This window comes from Podarcis liolepis, assembly GCF_965112155.1.
Source record: "Podarcis liolepis genome assembly, chromosome: 5".
Lineage (NCBI taxonomy): Eukaryota > Metazoa > Chordata > Lepidosauria > Squamata > Lacertidae > Podarcis > Podarcis liolepis.
Genome location: NC_139556.1, coordinates 56,949,852 through 56,974,190, shown reverse-complemented (window position 1 = coordinate 56,974,190; position 24,339 = coordinate 56,949,852).

Sequence of the window (24,339 nt, the reverse complement as noted above, 5' to 3'; positions counted from 1 at the left end):
GCTGCCGCGTCACACTGTTGGCTCATGTCAAGTTTGTGGTCAACCAAGACTCCTAGATCCTTTTCACATGTACTGCTCTCAAGCTCTCAAGATGTCCCCCATCTTGTATTTGTGCCTCTCATTTTTTTTGCCCAAGTGCAATACTTTACATTTCTCCCTGTTAAAATTCATCTTGTTTGTTTTTGCCCAGATCTCTAATCTGTCAAGGTCGTTTTGAAGTGTGATCCTGTCCTCTGGGGTGTTAGCCACCCCTCCCAGCTTGGTGTCATCTGCAGATTTGATCAGGATGCCCTTGAGTCCATCATCCAAGTCGTTGATAAAGATGTTGAATAAGACCGGGCCCAAGACAGAACCCTGTGGCACCCACTAGTCACTCTTCTCCAGGATGAAGAGGAACCATTGATGAGCACCCTTTGGGTTCGGTCCATCAGCCAGTTACAAATCCACTGAGTGGTAGCATAGTCAAGACCACATTTTACCAGCTTCTTTACAAGAATATCATGGGGCACCTTGTCAAATGCCTTGCTGAAATCAAGGTAGGCTACATCCACTGCGTTCCCTTCATCTACCAGGCTTGTAATTCTGTCAAAAAACGAGATCAGGTTAGTCTGACATGACTTATTTTTCAGAAATCCATGCTGACTATTGGTGATCACAGCATTCCTTTCTAGGTGCTCACAGACTGTTTGCTTAATGATCTGCTCCAGAATCTTCCCTGGTATTGATGTCAGACTGACTGGGCGGTAATTATTTGGGTTCTCTCTTTTCCCCTTTTTGAAATCAAACCTTTATTAGGCATTATGCAAATAAAACCATAAAAAAAAATAACATGTAAAAGCCTTGAAATATATATAAAAAGGCAGCAGTTGGCTACATACATATATATATATATACATATAGAATCCGTGGTTTTCCTTGTTAACCTGCTCCTTGGAGGACTGCTACCAAAAACTCGGCTACCCCCGCCGTTACCCTTTGGTCAACGTCGGATAGGCAGAATCCCACACATTCACCTTGCTGGGGTTCCAGACCACCCAAAAGAGGGGACAGCACGCGTTGACGGAGCGTACTGTGCAATGGGCAATGAAAGAGAATATGCTCCACAGTGTCCGGGACATTCATAGAGCATCTGCAGAATCTCTTGTTTCTAGGGATGTTTTGATATCTTCCCCAGACAAATGCTGAGGGAAAAACATTCAACCGGGCCAGCATAAAAGCCCTACGTTGGGCTGGGATTGTTAATTTAGTGACGTAATTGGCTCTGCTATCTAAGATATTTAAATCATAGAATATGGGGGAGCAGATTTTGTTTACAGCTGCCATAATATTTTGCCTCTCGACATCCTTTAGTCTAGTTAGGATATTATGGAAAATGTATTGCTCATTAGAATTGTACAGAGGCTCCAGCTCGATGCCTAAAGATTCAATCTTTTTTTCGAGGTACTGATACCATCTTGATTTGTAGGAGTCTTTGAGCAAATCAGCGAGCAGGCTTGATGGAGGGCAGCGAAAATGGCAGCGTAACCAGTACTTTATTGAGGTGGACCAGGCCCAGTATTCCATTGTGTGTATGCCTATTTCTGCACACATTGTTTCATATTTGATCACAGCTGGGAGTCCAAGAATACGTCTCAGAAAGCTGGAGTGAATCTTTTTTAAATCACTGTTATATGCTTGGACCCATAGCGGGATTCCATAGAATATCTGGGCTTGCACTTTTGTTTGAAATATCTGATTGGCCGCAGGAATAAATTGATTACCTTCCTGATAATAAAAACGGGCAACAGCTGATGAGGTGCACTTTGCCTGTTTTATGGCATTTGTGCGATGATTTGCCCACCCTAAATTGCTCTGGAATAAGATTCCCAGATACCTATAGATTTTCACTTGTTGGATTTCTTGCCCTCTTATTTTCCATTTCTCTAATTTCCAACCATTCGAGAAGACCAAAATTTTTGTCTTCTCATAATTTATAGAGAGTTTATTACATTCGCAGTAAAGGATCAGAGAAGAAATAAGACGTTTCAGACCCAAGCTCGTTAATGATAGTAGGACTGCATCGTCTGCGTATAATAAGAGAGGAACTGGTTTCTGATTAAGTTTAGGGGCATGTGATTCTATTTTTTGAAGGTGATCTGGCAAGTCTGATAAAAATAAATTAAATAGAAAGGGGGCAAGAATACACCCTTGTTTTACCCCTTTCGAGTTTGGGATGTCTGATGAAAGGTGACCTTTGGTGTTAAGTTTGACTTGACAGACATTGGAAGAGTATAGATTTTGTATTAGAATCAATAAGCGCTGATCAATTTTTAATTCTGCGAGTTTCCTCCACAGCTTTGGACGATCAATTGAGTCAAATGCACCACGAAAATCTACAAAAGCAGCATATATCTTAGATTGCCTTTGGGATCTGTATTTTTCAACCAAATGCATAAGTATAAGGCAGTGGTCTAATGTAGAGCAACCTTTTGAGAAACCTATTTGTTCTTTCCCTGGTAAATTTAGATTTTTCATCCAGGTAAGGAGTTTAGATAAAAGGTGCTTAGCGTAGATTTTCCCTATCACTGATAGTAAGCTTATCGGTCTATAATTCCTTGGTTCTTTTGGGTCGCCATTTTTAAAGATTGGGATAATTATTGATCTTAACCATATCTCAGGTATGATCCCATCTTTGTCTATGAGAGTAAACAATTGAGCTAAGGGTTCTGCCCACCAATCTATATAGGTCTTAAATAATTCTATTGGTAGACCGTCTGGCCCAGGAGATTTTCCCGATTTGAAATTTTTAACTATCTCTCTAATTTCCACTTCTTCTACCCTTGGCCACTCCTGGAGTTTATTGATTTTATTTTTAGTGGTCTCATTTCCTTTAAGTTCACTGTGTAGATTGTTAAATACAGATGTAAAGTATTGGGACCATTTGGATTCTGCAATTGGTGGTTGGGTTAGTTGATTTTCGGCTTTCAGTCCTCTGTACACTAAGTTCTCTCTTTTCCCCTTTTTGAAAATAGGGACAACATTTGCCCTCCTCCAGTCTGCCAGGACTTCGCCTGTTCTCCAGGAATTCTCAAAGATGACTGCCAGTGGTTCTGAGATCACATCTGCCAGTTCTTTTAATACTCTTGGATGCAGTTCATCTGGCCCTGGAGACTTGAATACATCTAAACTAGCCAAGTATTCTTGTACTATCTCCTTAGTTATTCTGGGCTGTGTTTCCTTTGCTGAATCATTTGCTCCAAATTCTTCAGGTCGGGCATTGTTTTCTTTATCGGAGAAGACTGAGGCAAAGAAGGCATTGAGGAGTTCAGCCCTTTCTGTGTCCCCTGTTTGCATTTCACCATCTTCTCCTCTGAGTGACCCCACTGTTTCTTTGTTCTTCCTTTTGCTACGAACATACCCATAAAAGCCTTTTTTGTTGCTTTTAACCTCTCTAGCAAGCCTGAGTTCATTCTGTGCTTTAGCTTTTCTGACTTTGTGTCTACATGTGCTGGCTATTTGTTTGAATTCCTCTTTGGTGGTTTCCCCCCTTTTCCATTTTTTGTACACATCCTTTTTTAATCTTAACTCAGTTAAAAGTTCTTTAGACAGCCACCCTGGCTTCTTTAAGCACCTTCCATGTTTCCGTCTCATTGGTATTGCCTGACGTTGTGCTTTTACTATCTCCCTCTTAACAAACTCCCAGCCATCATGAACTCCCTTTCCTTTTAGTATTACTGCCCATGGGATCTCACCCAGCACTTCCCTAAGTTTTATGAAGTCGGCTTTCTTAAAGTCAAGAAATTGAGTCCTAGTATGCTTGGCTGCTCCTTTCTGCTGTATAGTAAACTTCAGAAGAGCATGATCACTCGCGCCTAATGATCCTTCCACTTCTACCCCACTAACCAGGTCATCAACATTGGTTAGGACCAGATCTAAAATGGCTGTTCCTCTTGTTGCTTCTCCCACTTTCTGGACAATGAAGTTGTCTGCAAGGCCAGTGAGGAATCTGTTTGACCTTATGCTCTTGGCTGAGTTTGACATCCAACAAATATCCGGGTAATTGAAGTCCCCCATTACTACTATCTCCCTTCCTTTTGCATGCTTGGCCATCTGTTCAAGGAAGGCATCATCTATGTCCTCCGTTTGGCTTGGGGACATCAAGTCTGGGGCAGGTAGAAAGATGGATGCCAATGCACAATCAAGAGCTTTAAAGTGCACTTCCAATTGTTCATTGGCAAGGGAAAGCAACCTGCTATATTGCAAGCCGAAACCTGCTCCAACCCCCCCAGGGAACTCCATCATGGATCTGAGGTCTCCTCTGTGCATGGTGCTTTGAAGTCTTGACTTGGTGAAGTCATGTGATTGACAATCTATTATTGATGATTGGTAGATTCCACCTGCACAAATCGGGGGGGCAGTGCATTGGGGAGGAGAATTAGGGGAAATTTCATTGCACAAGTCGAAATCATTGCACTAATGGGAAAATTTCACTGTATACAACTCCAGGAAATACCAAATTTTGGTAACTTTAATATTGCATTTCATAGATGTGGTAACAGTCAGATATTTGCAGTATTACTTCTGTGTTACAGTCACCCAGATAGTCTGAGCAGATTAAAGAACTCTGATCTCATTTGATGGCATACGGGGTGGAATGGAGAGGGGGGGAGAGATTTTCATCTCTCTACCTCTCTTTAAGAAGAAGAAAAACCCTACATCATCTATTTTACCATTTCTGTCTTTCTTGTACATACCAGTAAATTGATTCTGAAATTGCAGCCTGGAATCCAGCTATTAAAGAATGGAAGCTGAAATTATCCAGTATAAAGGTTAAAAAGGTTTCAGTCTCCTCTATCATCAGGAGTAAGTGAACTCCAACTGTTCAAGTTCACAGATAACTTGAATTTCCTGGAACAGTTTTCTGGATGTATGCTGCAACATTCATTTTATTCCACTAGATTGTGCACTCGCAAGTCATATGATTGTTTGTAGCCTGTAAGGATGAGCAGAGTGAACAGGAGGAAGGCTTTTCTCTTGGGAAATTCATGTTCCTCCAAATTCTGCAGTGGGCTCAATCCAACTATTATTATTATTATGAAAAATTATGAAAAATTATATATCACCCTTCATCGCAAGATCTCAGGGCAGTTCACAGAATAAAATGCAGTATAAAAAGAAGTAAATAACTACAGCAAAACAATAACTCCCCTTTCCATAGTCTACAAAGACTGCCACTGTCATGGCCATTAACAACCAAAAGAAAAATATTCAAGGAAATGTAGAAGTTCACTGTATTACTATCAGCACCTATGTTTGGAATGTGTACCCAGAAATACACATCAGTGCCTGCAAAAGCTTTGCTTATTTGATTTCTTCATGCTATGCAGCTGTTGGAAACAGAGCCTGCCTGCTGGTGGGGGGGAGTAACAGTGCTATTTTTATGCATTATACGAAACAAGCATCATGGAAAGGCATCCCAAAGCTACTATTCCAGAGTTCACAGCAGGCTATGCCCCCCTCAGTTCTGCTCACAAGAACTGAAGTAGGGTTATACACCAAAACAAGCACCCTGTTTGAATTCTTGTGACATACTGTTGTGGTGCATGTTGCCAGAAGTGATCAGAGAGAGAGATTCTACAAAGCAGAGTGTTCTATTAACAAGTCCTCTTTCATGTAGACACCACTAAGTGATTATTAAATTCATTTCCCTCCCCCACCACCTCCAAGTAATAAATATTACAATAAACATTCTGCAACCGCTAGGAAAGATGGGATAAAAGACAGGAGCAATGGACTGGGAATATTCCCTTTTCACTTTGCATTTCTTGAATGAAGATGTTGACATTGACAGGAAGCTAGCTGAACAAAAGAAGAGTGAAATTGAATAATTGAAATTCCTCTCGTCTACCTTGAGCTGCCCTTGCAGGTAGTTGTGGGCTACAGTCTGAGAGAATTAAAAACTAGGCTTGTTCCTATCACCTTTAAATCAATAATGAGTTAGACAAGGCTCTTCATTTTTAAATACGACAACTCCTTGGCCTAATTCAGTGAATAATGTTTATGGGTTTGGGCATTTTTATGCCAAGGATGATGCTGATGCTAACAAAGGCATTCTATAACAGTTTCTATCATTTACAGTCTTCATTTAGTCAGAGGAGACACCATCCCATGAATTGAACACGCCTCTGCACTGTAATTCAATATGACCTTGCACTGTGCAGTGTTCCTAACACAACTCTCATAAGCAGAAAGAGCCTTTTCAATTTCTATTTTATATAAAAATTAATATTTTTATACCATCATCATCATCAATATTTATTACGGTCCAGAGACCCAACAAAACATTACAAATTAATACAGAGTTCATATTTTTATACCATATTTTCAATTCAACACATTGTTTTAATAGCCTTAACTGTAGGCACAGTTGCTATTTTCATATTATTGAATTTTCACTTGGATTTTGCAATATCTGCAATATGAAGAGGGAGATACGGATCTCCACATTCAAAAGCTAGTTTCCTGTAGAGAGACAGTTCAGCCGTATTGTTTCAGAGCAGAACACTGGGGTGAAAGAGAAGGGCATAGAAGTAGCTTTAGTTGCACTTTTGTGTGTAAATACCCCCCCCCCCATTCTGTACCCTTCCCAGTCAAAAGAAACACCAAAGTGTGCTCAGAAAATTGCGAGGAACATTATATGTGAGAGCGATGTAAGCTGGTGCCCATTGGGACTGGTAGGGCTGAAGGCTGGGAGACCAACAGTAGGTAGATTCAGAGACATGATAGGCAGAGCCAGAGCCAGAGCCAATGACAGGCAAGCCTACTAATTTTCGTTTTTGTTCTCATCCTTCCTGCTGAGTTCTACAAGGGGCAACACTGAGACTAAAGAGGAAGAAGCTGAAAGCTAGTGTCACACCCTGAACCAGATGTAAGAAGGCAAGCAGGTAGGGACTGGCTGAGGGTGGACTGAGGTTGTTGGGGCAGTGCCCATTCACTCAAATGGACCAGCTTTCACTGTGTGAAAAGCAAGCAGCTCTCATCTAGGTGCACTTGAGCAACATTGGAGCAAATCCCATTGGTGGAGTGGGGAGGAAACATCCAATGATTTTCCATCCCTATGCAGCCCCCAACACCGCCTCTCACACTGTTCTGGAGGATCCCTCAGCAACATGAGAAGTGGTACATAAGGAGAGGGGGGTGTGCTCTCCCCCCCCCCGTATTGGAACCATCCCCTGTCTTGAACCCTGCTCAGAGGGTGATCCTGCTTGCAGAAGCTAAGTCTGGACCTAACCCCTTAAGTCTATCAAGGGGTTATTTATTTACATACATGTATGAGTGGCACTGTGGCCTAAACCACTGAGCCTAGGGCTTGCCGATCGGAAGGTCAGCGGTTTGAATACCTGCAATGGGATGAGCTCCCATTGCTTAGTCCCTGCTCCTGCCAACCTAGCAGTTCGAAAGCATGTCAAAGTGCAAGTAGATAAATAGGTACCAATCCAGCGGGAAGGTAGACAGCATTTCCGTGTACTGCTCTGGTTTCACCAGAAGTGGCTTAGTCATGCTGGCCACATGACCCAGAAAAACTGTCTGTGGACAAACGTCGGCTCCCTCAGCCAGTAAAGTGAGATGAGTGCCGCAACAACAGAGACGTTCTTGACTGGACTTAATTGTCAGAGGCCCTTTACCTTTAACTTTTATGCATACCCAATACCTAATCTTTTTTTATATAGCCCATAGACAGACAAAAGTGTAGTAGCCACTCCTCCTCCTCTTCTTCTTCCGTGCCCATCTGCCTGGGTTTCCCCAGCCAGTCTTGGTTGGCTTACATTACATTGAAAATACAGCACTCATCCGTATAAGTACCAAGGTTTTGTTTAGTTTTGAAGTACAGAATGTATAGGATTCCAAGATGGCAATTTTCTTAGTCTCTAAGTGTAACAGTTAAGGATAAATGTGGAAGCAAGGAAAAAAGAAATCACAACCTGCATCTGGTTTACAGAACAAGCACCAGTGAATACACTAGTGAATATTACTCCTCTACTAGGAGACAAAACCCATTGGCTGACCAACTCTGCAATACAAAGATGTCTGCAAATGTAACATGAAGGCTGGTAGCATCAACCCCACCATGGTGAAATCCCTTGCAGATGACATGCAAGAAGGCATTCATTTCTGGGACCACTGGAATGAATGGGTCTGATTGATGGTCCAGACATATAGTGATGCTTTGAAAGCAAATGGAACTCAGTGCCTTAACAGTTAAAAGACACATTTTTCAAGCAGACAAAGCCAGAGGTCAGAAGCATAGATTGAGAGATGAAACAAATCTTTGAGAGGTTCGGACTTCACAAAGGGAATCAATGGTTTTATCTCTCACAAATCAGATTGTTAACTTTACTTGGGTAATGTGAAAAATGTATATCCATTAAAGATTTCTTGAGCTTCAGAGTTGCTTTCCTGTTACCTTGTTCCAAAATGAATTGAAATGACATTTCCGTTTAAATGAAGTTTCTTGTTTCTTCTTCCCAAACTGCTTCAAAAAAGTTTCAACAGGGAAAATTGTCCAAAGTAAACAACTCAATGCGTCTGATCCAGTTCCTTAATAGATCCGGTTATAAGTCTGATGCCAAACTTTCTGGTTTCAGTGGGTTTGGATTTGATATGTTTCTTACCTGCTCAGCACCAAAAGCTACTTTTCAGAATTTTATCCAGATATTTCTACCATTTCTTCTCCTGGGAGCTGACATTTCCCCACCTGATCCAATGTCCAGAACAAATAAGAGTAGGGCAGACAGCTTGTCATAATGTCTTCAAAGTATCCTGGGCACACATATTAAAACACACACAAGCATATAGATAGTTGGTGGTCTACATGAGCAAGCAGTGCTGCTTTGCATCAACCTAGGTGCCTCCTTCATTTAATAAAGGAGCTAACACAGTTTCTCCCAAATCAAATTTTTGAGGGAAGGACAGTGCAATCCACTTATTAACAACACAGCAAGCAACAAAAGTGCTAAACAAATAACCATACATAAATCAACACAGATATTTAAGAGACAATTCTGCCTGGCACCTTCTTTCTTTCTTTCTTTCTTTCTTTCTTTCTTTCTTTCTTTCTTTCTTTCTTTCTTTCTTTGCGTGGCTATTCCCTCCCCCACCACATGTGGATAAATGAAGACACAGGACACCAGAATTTAGGTTAATTGGGCGAAAATGGCCACAACTTTATTGATTACAGGCAAGAGCGGTATTGGCTTTAGGCATTGGCCCTACCAGACTAACCGGTCTGACCGGTGAGGGTTAAGCACCAACAGGGGGAGCCACCCGAGATGCATATCCCTAGGCGCTCCCCGAGGGGTTACCGCTCGGGGGCGCGCTTTAGGCCCTAGCCTCCGTAGGTTTCGGACGAGGCGACGCCCCTCGGAGTCCTTTAACGAACTACCCTCCAAGCCTTGGGGGGAGGTGATGGCGCTCCTCCCCCCCCGATCTCATCTGCATGACAATACCCCTGCCAATGCCTACCGCCAACCCCAGAGTTGTGACGTTTTGCTACGAGGTAGGCGAAAAAACCAAGTGGCTTCAAATTCCAGCCAATTAGCCAAATGGAAAAACTCCTACCAGGCCCCTTGCGGCGACCAGTCGAAACCCATAGCAAAGTCAAGGGCAAACCTAAAGGGCGGGAGGGTGGGAAACCGCGTGGGGAAGCCGGAAGAAAGGGGCGAGCCGAGGGCTGCCCCGACCTTAAATGGCCCTAGAAGGTCCGCCCACGCCGCCAGCCGATTGGCTGGCAGGGCGTGGGTATGCTAATAAAGGGAATCCCCGGCTCCCGCGAGGCTGGGGCCAGCCTCGCGGGAGTGTGGGCGGGGTCGTGAGCCCGCAACCCCACCCCCTCCTGAATTTCGGTAGTGGCATTCTCTCTTTCTCTCTTTCTCTCTTTCTCTCTTTCTCTCTTTCTCTCTTTCTTTTTCTTTGTTTTTGAATACATGAGTAATCCTTCTAAAAGTGCTTGAAGGATTTTTCATTTTATAAAACAGATGGAATTTGAATTGAATTTATCTGCCAGAAGTGTTTGTCACCCCACTCCCTCTCCAAAACACCCAAAATCTAAGGTGTCATGGAATCTGGCTGGTTTCTGTTCATGTTCCTTCCGGCTACCTATACCCTGATCAATGGTTTGCACATTTTAACAAGATCCACACTTTTAGTGCCCTGTGGCCTTGCGATCAGTGTGCCCAAGGCTGCAAGACTTTGGTGCCTCAAATGCTTGCAAATTACTTGGTCTTCGCAAGAGATGGGTGTGTGTGTGTCTGTGTGACTTTTTTTGAGAACTAATAATATGTTACATTTTATTGCTTAATCTTTTTTTGTCACAATTCACATTTATTGCACCTATTTCATTTAACTGCAAATAAAACTTGACAAGCTGCTGTTCTGCTGCTAGCATTTTAACCAGCACATTGGAAACATGTGGCTCCATAAGGTTTGGTGTTGTCAGGCCCTTTATATCCAAAGGGAGATTGTTTCGATTTTGTTTTCTCCTCAAAATGAATGAGATTTCTAAATAGTTTCATCAAGGGAGCAAAGCTGTGTGACCTGAAAGATAAACCAAAGGCTTCCTACAGGGTGGAAAAACCCACAATGTTTCTATTATTGTTCCCAAATTAAATGAAAAATTGGATGATCAAGACTTCATCTGCAACATATTCTACTTGCCCGTGTCATTGCAAAATATACAGTAGTTTATTGATCCTACTGTTTCTTTCTTTCAAAATAAAGAATATCTGCTTCCTTTTATCTGAAACTTTGAATCAATCAGAGCTCAAAGAATTTGTAAGGTTAATGGCATCTTTTTCTATCATGTGTCTAGAAGGGGTGATCAGATGAAAAGGAAAACAAGTACATTCATATTGGTGTAGACCAGGGAGGGGGAATCTGTGGCCCTCAATATACTGTTGGACTACAATTCCCATGATCCCTAGCTAGCGTGGCCAGTGATCAGTAGTGCTGGGATTTGAAGCCTAGCAACATCTGAAAGGTGACATGTCCCCCATTCTTGTTTCTAAACCAAATGTTGTTGGACTGCACCGCCCATCAGCCACAGTCAGCATGGCCAATGGCCAGGAATGATGGACATTGTAGTTCAACAACATCTGGAGGGCCACATGTTCCCCACCTCTGGTATAGGAAGAAGAGTTTCAGAATGAAGCAGAAGTTCTATTCTGTAACTGATTATGATGCCTAACTGGCAGGGTAAAATGTTGCATTTGTTTCTTAATGCACAGAATTTGACTGTGTAATGATTTAATGAATGGACCCTTAGCTGGTGCCAAGCAAACATCTGGGATGACCATGGTTGCCTTACTCTGGCATTGGTTTATTAATTTTACCCCTTCTAGTGGCCAGTTAGATTTATGATAAGGATTATGTTGACGATGATATCACTAGCAGAATTATCTTGGCTCTCATTTGCCTACTTGGAAGAATTCCCAGGGAAATCTCAGATATGTTTCCAGAAGGGTGCTGACCTCACACAAAATGGCAGCATCTAGATTCAGTTTTCTATGATTTGAGCTATGGTGGGTCCAGTGAGATGGAGCCATCCTTCATTCAAAACAGGTCATACTTCAGAGAGACGGCATGATTTCTAACTGCATTGTAATGTTTTACAAAGCAGATGGATACATGCTTTGAATTTATCTTCTTGCTCATGGTTAATATTAACGTTAGGTAATTATGTCCTTCCGATCCAAAAGTTAATTCAGAAATAGCCATGTACTTAAGTCATAATGACAAGGAATTACTGTTTCAATAGCTACTCACAGCAAATTATAATTATGCAGTACTCAAGTGGACAGCAGTTACCCAGCAGGGCAACAAGTTATTGGCTATTTGCCTCAGACAATTGATATTATTACACACTTGTTGATCCTTTTTATGACAAGGTGGAACTCTGTTTTCATATCATTGCAACTTACGCTATCTGTGTTGTATTTAAAAAATAAATCGGGTCACTTAATGATTTATTAATAGCTCTAGTCTGCTCACAAAAGCAAGTCAAAATACTTCACCTCTTTCCTGCAGCTGACTGACTTTAGAGAATATCTGGCATTTGAAACATTCATATCTTAGGACAATTTTATGCATGCAAAATGGCTCTTGTCAATACTGAATGACTTATCCTATACAGTGGCCATGTATAGCAAGATGTAGGGTAAATGGGTATTTCATTTCCCGCTGTGAAAACTGAGGTCACAATTGAATATTTTACACCTGCTGCAATCATGGAAATTGCAGCAGGACTGATTTTGTGGCGCTCTGATTCATACAAATCTCTTTCCCCGGGGGTGGTTGTCTACCTGGAAGAACTGCTCAGCTGTGAGATGGAACAGTGGGATGCCACAAATATCAGGATTCCAAGGCTCTTGACCAGAAGCAGGGTGCTATCCAGTGCTCTTGTTCTATTATGTTTATGTTTTATCTCGTTGTTGTTGTTGTTGTTGTTGTTGTTGTTGTTGTTGTTGTTGTTGTTGTTATTCTGTTGGGAGAAGCCCAAAATGGCTATGGAAACGCAGCCAGATGGGTGGGGTATAAATAATAAATGATGATGATGATGATGATGATGATGATGATGATGATGGAACTGAGCAACCAACTTAGTGCTACTTATGATAGAAGCGTTTGCACCCAACTTCCTTGAATTCCATTTGTCTTGCTATTATTTGAGTTTTTGATTTTTTTGATGTAAAGAATAGACAACTGTTTAATATCAAATGCCATGTGTTAGTAATACTGTCCATTGTCTTGAAAAAAAAGAATTCTAATTAAAGGTTTTCCCTGTTCTCAGTTTTATTGCAATATTGCATACCTAAAATCCTGTTGATTTTATAATGCCATATCTGAAACTAGTGTAGTCTTAAATCCATTATCCCTTGCCTACATAGTTATTCCATTCAATCTTCATTTACTTTAATTATCTTATTTTGCCTTCCATCTTGCCTTTCCAAGCTTAACATTTTTCTTTTGTCTATTAACAAAGTCTTCAGCTCCTGATAATTTGTAATGTTTTTTTTAATCCTATAGGATTTAAGTGTATGTATAGTCACTGACAGTAGTAAAATGAGTAGTCTTAAAATATGAATAGCAGCAAGATTTAGCCTGCTTAGTATTGTGATTTATATGGTTTATAAGGGAATGCTGCTATTACATTTAAATTATGGGATGTATCCAATGCTGTTCCAGCACGAGTGTAATATGCTTTTACTCATGCAAGGAAACTTCACCTTCCTCTTGTACCTTCTATAGCCCTCAAAATCTGTGTGATTCAGGTTTGTTTTTATTCAGTTTTTGCCTCAGATAAGACTTCCTAATCCCGTGCAGGCCGGTTCTGAAGTAAGCGCTACTGGGTTTTATGGTATACAGAGGGGTGTGGGGTGGGGTTTGTAGTACAGTGGTGCCTCGCAAGATGAAAAGAATCCGTTCTGTGATTCTCTTCGTCTAGCGGTTTTTTCGTCTTGCGAAGCAAGCCCATTGACGGATTAGCGGATTAGCGCTATTAGGGCTATTAGCGGCTTTTAGCGGCTTATCGGCTGATTGGATCAGCTGATAAGCGGCTTAGCGGCTTAGAAAAAGGGGGGGAAGGGAAAAAACCCCGCAGGAACTTGCAAGACATTTTCGTTTTGCGAAGCAAGCCCACAGGAGATTCGTTTTGCGAAGCACCTCCAAAACGGAAAACTTTTGTCTAGCGAGTTTTCCGTCTTGTGAGGCATTCGTCTTGCGGGGCACCACTGTACAACAGATTATTCAGCTACTGTTCAGGAAAGCAAGTTAAAGCAATTCCTTTAGTGTGCTACACACACACACACACACACACACACACACGAAGCCTACCAATTTTCTTGCAAAAGCGGGGTGGCAAAATCTTTTCCCCAAGCTGTACAACAAGGAAAACAGTAAAGAAAAAATAATTGATTTTTTAAAAGACACTGCCCCTTCCATTTTTTCCAGAAACTAAATAGGAAGAAAGGTGGAGGACATTACAGAAAAACAGGGGAGGAAACAGGAGGCAACAGGGAATAAGAAACTCTGATGGAATGCAAGAGTGGAGCAACGTATTTAAGTATTATTATCAATAAGTTATCAAATGCTTATAACTTATTTAATGTGATTTAAATTTTTCAAAACTGCAAAATTCATTATTAAGGCAGATGGGGCTCATCAACCTGGGAAGGCAGCCCCTCCAGGAGAGGGAAAACTCTGGTCCCAAGCTTGTGCTGCCTTGTGGGATATTTTCAAGAGAGGAAAAAGCTGAGGAGTGAACCCTACACAAATCTAGAGTACAGTCCCTAAGATGGTTGGATAGTGCCTTGTATGCTCCTTGTGGCAACTCCTGCAGCCAAGCTGGTGCCAAATGTATTGCTCTGCTTTCCTTTGGACCACATCAACAAGGCCAAGAGGGGGATCTTGTCCTCTGGGCAGCTGAGGACCTCCATACACACAGCCCAGGCTTGCACCCTGGGGAGGTCACTTCAGTGCTGCTAATGCAGCGGTTTGACTTCACCCCTGGAAGCACAACCCCATTGTCTCGAGACAGATGGATGCCAACAAATTACATAACTGCAACTTATTGAATGAAATATAGTTTAAGGAACTGCAAAACTGATTATAAGGGGCAAGTCTATAAAATCCTCCAACCTCAAAACCACTATCGATTGGATAATCTTATAGCAAATATGAGATATTGACTTCAAAATTAGCTGGTGATGGAGTCCAAGCGGATTTGGAATATGACATTAATTTTCATAGTAGCCATTCTACTTTGAGGTTTCTATGGTGTTTTTTTAACAAGTTATGACATTTTTGAATCAATAGCCCCAGCAGCTTCCTAAAAGCCGTGCATTCTATTTTCGTGCAACATGTTCTATATGCATATGAGTTTATTACCATAACGTGTCTCTGCTTTGAATTTTGCTCTTTTCAGAACCTGGGAAATGAAAGATAACCTCTTACTTGCTACCTGAGCATATGGTGCTGTTATTCTATTCTAAGGGAGACAGTGCTACAAGCACTCTTACTGGGAGCACAGTATACATGATTGATGAGCACCAGGCAAGAGCTTATTGAGGTGAGGTCACAGAGTCCCAGCAATTTTATCACACACCAGCAAGCCTCATTTGACAATACACCTAGGACTATGAACTCGGGAAGTCTAGGTTTCAAGTAGAGGCTTATGGCACAACACAGGGAGAATATACCAGTAATATATTCTGGTAGTGCACTTGTTTAGGGAGGTAGAGATAAGAAGCATTATAAAATGTATCCCTGTATGTTGCTTGGTTACCATTTCTGTAAAGCCCTGATGGACACAAACATTAAAGTGAAAGCACTCCTAGGAAAGCTCTTCAGCTAGCATACTACCTGCCCAGCTTCACTATACCCCACAGAAACTAAGTCAATTTATACTGGCCAAGAATCCCTCGCATGTGCATTTAAATTAGATCAAGGTCATAATCATCAATGATTACAGTCCCGTGGTCATTAAAGATGCTCTCTGCTGCTGATGATGATGTTGTTGATAATAACGAAAGTCACCACTGTGACAAACAATTACAAATAGTGTTCTCCATAGGGTTGTGACTGTACAAGACAGAGGTTGACCGGAAAGAAACACAGAACAACAGTACAATTGGATAACTAAAGCTAATTCACACAATTGGTGTTTCAGCCATACAACAACACAGCAGCTGCCTTATTACAAAGTCCATGTGGATCCTGACCTCATGTTTCAGTGTATATTCAGAGCCAAATTAGATGTTACCTTATGTGCGCGGCAGAAAACTATGTCTGTGGTTTTTTCATCTAATTGCAGGTATAGCGAGTTTGTCATTGTCCCTTTTCTCTCCAGCTAGAAAAAAAACATGCAGCTATGAGGCTTAAGGGGGGGGCCAGCTTCCCAACATCATTGAAGGCCACTGTCCCCACCCCAGGAACCCCCATGACAAGTTTAGCAACATGATCTCAAGAGGCAGCTGAACCTCTTACTTAGCATTAAGTGTGAACCAGGCCAAATTAACTGATGGAATTTCTAATTTGGTTCGCTTTGCTATATCTGAAGATGAAAAGTTGTAAGAAGTAGCCATTTCCATTCTTGAGCAGACTTTGGTCCCTTGATACTGCATGGTAGGTACCATGATAGGGAGGCGGAACAGGCTGGAATACATATGAGGGTCTTCATAGTACCCTCTCCAATTCCTGTGTGATAATGTAGTGATACTACTGGACAGTTTGCCTGCCCACTAAACAGGTAGCTTAGCTCACAGATATACGTAAGCTGCAACAAAAGCTTCACAGCCTATTTGTCAACAAAATATATCCTGGCAGAGCTTATAATTATTTGGATGGTAGCCAATCTAGGTAGCACTACAAACCCATAAACACTATTTAGAATATGCTATAAAAGCTTTTTAATTTCTGACTCCACAGTTCATTTATACTGTCTGCATAGCAAATCATGTGTTATAGAAGTTACTTTCTCAAATGGACTTCATGAAGACAGAAGGGAGCTAATTCAGGAAGCTTTTAAAAGCCTAGGCCCGGCCCTGATGCCATCAGCAATATCATTTAAGTAGGCTGTGCATCAGCAGTACGCTGTATTATATCCTACAGGAGAATTGACTCCCCACACTAATGAAACTAAGCCCACCTAAGGACATGTTTGTTTAACACTGTTATTTTTCTCTACAAATATTTTTTTATTTGTCTCACTCCATTCCTTGAAACCCCTTTTGATTTGGACGGGATCCTTGCATGCCCCATGGATTTGTTCCATTCATGTGCTAAATTGCTTGACCATGCTATATGCTTAGAAGGAGAGGGGAATTTAATAATAGACTGTACTTCCTAATAGTAGACTTGCTAAAATTTTTACCTCTTCGGGCAAATATGGACCTCTGATTTTCTTTCTTAATTAGACTTAGATGCTCTAAAGGAGGAAATGGAAGGGGCCAAATTACAAATAAATCTATAAAATGTGTGTCAGCCAGGTCTGCCTCATAGGACAAAGGGGATGGCCATCCTTCACAGTTTCCATTCAACAAACTATGAGTAGTGTGATCACATCAAACATGCATTTTTGTCTAAAATAACAACATTGATCATGCTTGTATAGCAAGGTTGTGAAATGAGAAATGTAGTAAAAATGAGTTTGTATCCTATGAAGTCATATCCAGAGTAGACCCACTGAAATCAATAGTCAAGTCCATTGATTTCAGTGTGTGTGCTCTGAATAGGCATCACTGGATACAACTCAAAGTTGAACAAATGGAGAGGCCATGTGAAAACACAGCTTGTCAGAGGCATCTTTTATCTGGGACCATCCCTGATTAGGCCCTGGCCTCTCACCCACCAATATCTTCCAATAACTTTCCAACTTAGGAAAGTTATAATCATTCATCAGGTTAAAAATAAGATAAAGTTTGGGGAAAGAAGTCTAGCATAGAAAGGCTTAAAATAAATGAAAATAAAGAAGAAACCATTGTAGATGTAGTTTGAATCTGACTAGTGTATTTCATAGATTATAGCAGATTACCCAGGTTCTCCTTCCCAAACCAAGAGATTCCAGGAACTGAGCAAGGAACCCGACACACTAAAAGTGCTTCCCCCTATTCCTGACTTATGCTCCCCCTCTGAAGCAAATGTCAGCAAACTGAAGGTGTCACCAAACTTTTTAGGCCCATGGGACCATTTGGATTTTCAACTGCCATGGGTGCCACCTTTTCTAATCACTTCTCTTCACCTTCCTCCGGATCACCTCCTCATACAAAGACAGAAGGAGACAAATATATTGGGCTTAGAGGCTTTGTGGGTATCAGGGAAAGTTCTCAAGGATATCATTGCACCTATGGATGTCACAATAGTAACCCCCACTATAACTGCTGCTAGTTCATTCTGAATAATTCATTTCCATTTAATTTTTAATACTTACTGAAGTCTCTTGTAAGGTGGCCATTAACTTTGATGGTGCAGGACCCAACTCATGGTCTTCTCCAAGATTACAGACAATTTCCACAGACTAGTGTGGCTTTTGATCCACCATAAATCAGTGTGTTGATGTGTGGTGCACTGATCTATTCAGTAGTAATGAGAAATGACAAATTTTCCACAGATGCCTGATCTGCTAATGGACAGCTCTGAGGGTGATTTAACAGGCTGAGTTTTTCAGCTGAGAACAAAATGGTGCCTGTGACCTTTTAGGGAAGAATGATGAGGAGAAAAGTAATACAGTATGGCATATATTGCCCAGCAGAGATATAGGGTGAATCAACATACCCCTTCCTACCAAGGCAACCTCATGGCACAGTACAATTAAAAGCTGACTAGGGCAGCTGATAGAAAGGAAAAATTGCAGTCTGACAGTTACAAAATCCTCAGCCTTATCCTAAAGTTGTAACTGTCTTTTGCTGACATATCTGTATTTGTCTCACAACCTCTGCTTTGTCTGTTTACAAGAGCATACAGTCAGAGGCTGCAGCAGCTCAGCAAAGCCTGATAGGAAGATGGGGAAAGGATGCATTTATGGAACAATGAACCTAGATTCTCATCAGTGCAAATGAGAACAAGCACCAGAGCCTTTTCCTTCCAAGAAACTATTTTTGTCTAGAATAAGAATACATAAGAAAATAATTTCTCTATTTCGCACAATTTTGTAGTTCAAGCAGGATATGCAGAACTCATCCAAGAAATTTTTGCTAGCCTTGAATTTCTGTGGTAACTTCAGACCAATGGCCCTTAAAAATCACTTGTAGTAAACTTCAAAAGGCCTTTTTGCTTCTGTTTCAGTAATAGCCACATTCAAGCAATATCCCCCATCCCCACATGTGACCTTTGCACATTGAACATGAAAGTCTGAAGGGTGCTTCTCTCTAGTTACAGTTCTCTCTGAATATAGTTGGAAGCCTCCATGCTCTTGGCAATTCTGTTTTCTCAGGCTAAGCAGAGAAACAGTGACTTCCGCTGACCTGTGAGAAGATCAGAGGAGCACAGGCAAAATGAGGATGCTGGAAGGGGCATTTGTTGCTTGAACACCCAAACAGGGTGACAGTGGTACCTCGAGTTACAAATGCCTCAGGTTACAAATGCTTCAGGTTACAAACTCCGCTAACCTGGAAGAGTTACCTCGAGTTGAGAACTTTGCCCCAGAATGAGAATGGCAATCGTGTGCTGGTGGCGCAGTAGCAGCAAGAGGCCCCATTAGCGAAAGTATGTCTCTAGTTAAGAACAGTTTCAGGTTAAGAATGGACCTCTGGAACAAATTAAGTTCATAATTAGAGGTACCACTGTATTATGATGCCAATATAGAACTTTGGCCCAGAGCAACTGTATCCTACTTCTGCCTCCCCTTTCACGCACAGCTCTCTCTATCAATTTAGTAGCAAAGCGAAGGAATAAGAATACCACCACAGATCTTCAATACTGAACATTCAGGTTAGTAGTGCTAAGCCAAAATGATTCAGTTGGGTTTTTACCCTTCAGCAAACATATTCAGCTTTGCCCCAAACACTTCCCCTTTTCAGTCATCTTTTAGCACTTCTTGTGAAAGTGTGCACTCATTCATTTACATAGCCCTCACTTTCCATCAATCACATACCGTATTTTTTGCACCATAACACTCACTTTTTTCCTCCTAGAAAGTAAGGGGAAATGTCTGTGCGTGTTATGGAGGGAATGCCTACGGGTGGCATGCCTACGGATTTTCCTTCTCTAAAAACTATGTGCGTGTTATGGTCGGGTGCGTGTTATGGAGCGAAAAATACGGTAATTGCATAGCCAAATCTGAATGGTCACTTTGTGATGCCATCCGATTGACTGAGGAGTCTTCATTATGTAGGATCACCAAAGTGATTACTCTGGGAAGCAGGAACATCAACAGTCAGAATGAAACTGTGGTGCTGGCGCAGCAGCAACCATAGGAAGCAACCACACTTAAAAGGACCAAGAAGATATAATGAGTCAGATGATCAAAAAGCTACTTTCTACCTAGAACTTGGGACTGAAGAATATTTGATGCAGCTCTAATACAGGTAATGATTTTTCAGCAGAAGAATTAAGCCAAGTTCCCAATGTCATGTGTTTACACCTTTGCATATTTTTAGCTGACACTGATTCATCTACAGCTATTCCCCCACTTCCTTTTTCATGTGAAAGATTAGATTTTATTTTTATTTTTCTCTACATCCATTGCTGAAATATTCCTCAGCCCAGTTTTAAAATATTTGTCGAGTGCTTGTTGCTTAGAAAATGTGTGACTGGGGGAATTACTTAAAAAAATTAAAGTAGAAGTCATATTGAAAATGCATACAAATGAATACTATTCTGTGTTTGGAATTACAATGCATCAATAATTTAGTGGAGAGAGAGAGAGAGAGAGGTGGTGTATTGCAGTACAGATTAAGCCATTGGAAAAAGGCCTCAGGCTACTGGATTATTTTACTATGTTTCAACACTGTCAATCATTCATAGTTTCACTAGCTTTTGTACTGATGATATGACCAATTTCTTATTGGTTCATGTTCGTTCATTTTCACTGTACAGACCCTGGAAGATAAGGGAGGCATTTATGGGTAGCATATGATAACTAAGATAACTCTTCACAGTAGACAAGTGGGAAGCGCCAGAGCTCAATGGCAGAGTACATACTGTGCATACTAAGGGTCCAGGATCCAATCCATATCTATGGGCATGGTTGGGAAAGACTCCTTCCTGGAGAGCTGCTACTAGTCAGTGCTGGCAATAGTGAGTTAGATGGACCAATGTTCTGACTTAGTATAATGCAACCATGTAGCAGAGTCAATTTATATGTAGTGGTTCAAATCTGAATCCTGTCATCTTCAGATGGATGTTACAGTGGGGTGATGGTGCTTACATGACCTCTGCTTGGTTGCATTACTGTGTTTATGGAATGTAGAGGGCAAGGGGGGCTGGTCAGTGCAGGGCAAATGCCCCAGCAGAGCCAATTTTGTGCTTCTGCCAGTGTGCCTGCACTACACCAACCTCCCCATCTCCTCTCTACGTCCTGGTAAGCACCAGGAATATGACCAACCTACCCTACCTGCTGGGACGTGGGTGGCGCTGTGGGTTAAACCACAGAGCCTAGGGCTTGCTGATCAGAAGGTTGGCGGTTCGAATCCCCACGATGGGGTGAGCTCCAGTTGCTTGGTCCCTGCTCCTGCCAACCCAGCAGTTTGAAAGCACGTCAAAGTACAAGTAGATAAATAGGTACTGCTCCGGCGGGAAGGTAAACGGTGTTTCCGTGCGCTGCTCTGGTTCGCCAGAAGCGGCTTAGTCATGCTGGCCAGATGACTTGGAAGCTGTATGCCGGCTCCCTCGGCCAGTAAAGCGAGATGAGCGCCACAACCCTGGAGTCGACCACGACTGGACCTAATGGTTAGGGGTCCCTTTACCTTTACCCTACCTGCTAATGACTCCATTGAAGATACCCGTGTTAAGGTAAATTTATCTTAAGAGTAACATAATGTTTAGCTTCTAGACCAAACTTCCCCATCTGGTCCCCTCTGGACGTTTTGTTCTACAACACTGAACACCCCAGACCATTGGCCATGCTTGCTTGGAATGGAAGTTGGAGTCTAAAACATCTGGATCCAGGGCACTAGGTTGGGGAGATTTGTTCTATATGACTTTCTCAAACTGACTTCTGTAATATGGGCTTTATGTGACTGCTATTGAGTTTTCGGTGAGATCAAAAAATGAATTTGAATTATGAAACATTTCTGGTAGCAGTTAAATATATTTACTTCTGTGGGACCCGGAAAAGTCAGACACGCATAACTCTTTGTAAAGGGTTGATTTGTCATCTTGCAAATCATTAAGTATCTCTCTAAAATAAAAAATAAAAATGGGAAGGAAACAAAATAGTTCAGTGTAAGCGAAGTCCACATGACTAGGGTTGCTAAGCTCACTCTCATGAGAGTAAGTTCCATTGAACTTTAGTGGGTCTGACTTCTGAGTAAACAGTATAAATTATTGTCTAAAGCCAAACCTGGCAGCAGCTTCTTAATTCCATGGATATCATTATATTAATGAGATTTGTGTGCTACCATATGTATCTGGACATTTAAATGGAAACCTTTCTCTGACTACATTTATATCTCCACTTGTTTCCAGTTCACAAAACATCATCCATATGTATGAGGTGTAATTCATATCAATTCATAATTATCTGGTGTAAAATTCATTTTCTCGGTTGTTCGAGTAAAGTAAAATATTCAAAGGGAAAACGAAATGGCCATAATAAAAAAAGCATTTCATAATAATCACAAAGCACACATTGTGTTGAATAAACCATTCCCAGTTCCCCTGGCAAGTCTACATCACATTTCTTAACAATCTGCAAGCATGGTTAAAAATAATAATAAAATAAATAAAATAATAGCTGCAGTGCACTTGTGATTAAAAATATTGCCTACTTGCTATTCCAATCAATCATAATTCTACAGGTTACTGAGGTTCTGAAAAATGGAGACTAGTTATGGTACAATGCAATAATTAGGTAATTTTATGAATGAATTAAAATTTGTAGTTTGGGAGTACTCTTGGATCCTTTGCTGTTGCTTGAGGCTCAGGTGGCCTCAGTGGCCCAGAGTGCCTTCCATCAGCTTTGGCTTGTGGCCCAGCTACGCCCCTATCTGGACAGGGATCACCTAACTACTGTTTTCTATGCTCTGGTAACCTCAAGGTTAGATAACTGCAATGTGTTATACATAGGGCTGCCTCTGAAGACAGTTCGGAAACTTCAGTTAGTGCAGAATTTTAAAATGTGGTGAGTTTTTTGGGGGGGAAGGGGGCTATTGGGTTGTTGTTTATATTTTGATTATTTTGTGGTTTTATATTTTGATTTTGTTCTGTGAACTGCCCTAAGACAACATGTACAATAAACAAACCCATTAAATCAGCAAAACAATTAAACAGCAGTTTAAACCAGAGGTTCAAGTCAGGAGATTAGCTTGCGTGTCGAGGTCCCCCAAGCCACCCCTAAATAGTTCACAATTCACATATAATTTTTGTTTAAGGATTTTGGCATAATTTTGGCCACAACTTTATTAAAATACATAAATGTGAGTGGTTGCTTAGGCATTGGTTCCGACTATCTGTCCCCCGCCCCGGGACAGAACTGACTTCCAGATTCCAGCGAAAACCAGTAAGCGAATACTGGGGAGAGCATGGAGCCGGGCAGCAGACCCTCCCCGCATGCTCCCGGGGGCTCGCGCGGCCCTAAGCCCATTCAGGGGCACGGACGAAAGAATGGCAAGCCCCCGGATTCCTTTAACGGAATTCCCTTGCAGCAGCAGCATTGGAGGGGCAGGCACTGACAATCCTTACCCCTCCACCAACCATTTTTTTAACCAATGCCTAATCGCAACCTTACAAGTTGTGACAATTTGCTATGCAGTAGGCAAAAACCAAATGGCACCAGCCAATCAGCCAATTGGACAACATTCCTACCAGGCCCCTGCCCCAAAAGCAGGCAACCCCATGTCAGGCATAGCAAGGTCAACCAAAATCCCTAAATTAGGGAGGGAGGGTGGGTGATCCAATACATGCAGCAAAAGAGCCCAGTCAGTGCTGCGTGACTTAATTTTATAACCTTTGGTCCATCCCCCTAAATGACAACACCAAAATTTGCCCAGTAACCCAACCGCACAATCACTGCAGATGGTCATCCAAACTAACCTGCCCAGCAACAGAGGGGTGGCCTGCCAGACCCCACCGCAACACATGCTCTCTGTGAATGAGAACACGCTTTGTCTGTCTGAACAGATGTGTCTTCGAGATCTGGCAAAATGTCAGTGCTGACGAAGCTTCTCATATTTCAGCAGGAACAATGTGCCACAACACTAGTGTCACCAGTGAAAAAGTCTGAGCTGGACAGACCAATGGTCTGTCTCAGGTTAAAGTAGCTTCCTTCGTTCCCCAAGGAATGACTGTATCTGCTAAGAATTTAGCTGCACCAGCATGTTGACATTTGGAGAGGACAGAAGAGAGTCTTGCTTGTGTTTCAAGCCACATGTGATTATTATGCAAAGGAACCTGTGTCTTTGGTTATTGAGATATATAAAAGTGTAACTACAACAATTATTGAAGTATCTGAATATCTGGGATTTTATCTTGTATGTATTCAAGGGTGAATACCTTTGAGCTGTGCTCTTTCACCCAGCGAAACCTGTACTTTGGACTACAATGCCATTGTAAAGGGAAAGGAGCCCAAAGTACCTTCGCATTAGCCTTGTTACTTGGTCCATTGAAGAACACTTACAAGATGAATGCCTGAACTGCAAGAGCTGTTCAACA